General features: G+C 42.2%; 1 non-coding gene across 1 annotated transcript; it reads right to left on the reverse strand.

Annotated features, from left to right (window-relative positions):
* Positions 1-771: 771 nt before the first annotated feature.
* LOC141624687 (small nucleolar RNA R71) lies at positions 772-878 on the reverse strand. Its single transcript, XR_012534493.1, has one exon. It is a non-coding gene; the product is annotated as a small nucleolar RNA R71 (small nucleolar RNA).
* Between the last annotated feature and the right edge of the window lie 205 nt (positions 879-1,083).

Raw genomic sequence — 1,083 nt, forward strand, 5'->3', positions numbered from 1 at the left:
TTGATTCGACCGTGACCAACGACCACATCTTAATTTGTGAACACTTAGCGAGATCGCATCAAAAATGGCGCCGTTGCCGGGGACGGTGTTTGTTTGATTTAGATTTCTTTTTATTGTCATTAGTTGTGTCTTTCTTCGCCTTGAGGAAGTAAAACTCCTCAAGGTTTGTTCTAATTGTTTTCGAGTTGTTTGATATTTTGCATGTCTAGAAGGTTACAAGGTGATTTGTTACCTTTTGACCGTGAAATCGAAAGAACCTTGACGAACAATAGGAGAGTTGTTAGGAGGAATTTAAGAGGTATAAGTGAAGTTGTCCAACCCACTAGTGAGTTTGTCAATCCTTTCGCAATAGAAGGAGAAGAAAACCCATTCCACAATACCCCACAAAATCCACCTACAATGCCAAAATTCTCGTCACACTCCGTACCCACCGAGGAGAATCTACCAAATGGTACTCCTACACCGCAACATCTAACTGGAAATTTCATTGCCAAGTCCGCCTTCATCCAATTAGTTGAGAGGAGCCAATTCGGGGGGATGCCTAGTGAGGACCCTCATTCTCATATGGAAACCTTTTGCGACTATTGTTATGCTATCTCTCAAACGGGCGTGACTCAAGACCAAATTAGATGGGTCTTATTTCCTTTTTCCTTAATCGGCACCGCGAAGCAATGGTTGAAGGGCCTTGATAAGGCCACCCTTGGAATAGATTCTTGGAAGAAGTTGGCTCTAGCTTTCTACAAAAAATTCTACCCACCGGAAAAGACTAACATGCTAAGAGCTCAAATTACGGGTTTTAAGCAAAGGGATGAAGAGTCTTTGTAATAAGCTTGGGAGCGGTTCAAGGGAATTTGTCGCTCATGTCCTCACCATGGACTTAGCGAATGGTTTTTGGTGCAACAATTTTGGAATGGTTTATATGAAGATTCTAGGAACATTCTCAATATGGGATCAAATGGAATGTTCACCGAAGTTGATGACAATCAAACATGGAACAAGATTGTGGAAATGGCGGTCCATAACTCACAATATAGTAGACCTCGCAAGGCTACTAGAGGAGGAAAGCATGAAGTGGACTCCGTT

The sequence above is a fragment of the Silene latifolia genome, chromosome X, assembly GCF_048544455.1.
Source record: "Silene latifolia isolate original U9 population chromosome X, ASM4854445v1, whole genome shotgun sequence".
Lineage (NCBI taxonomy): Eukaryota > Viridiplantae > Streptophyta > Magnoliopsida > Caryophyllales > Caryophyllaceae > Silene > Silene latifolia.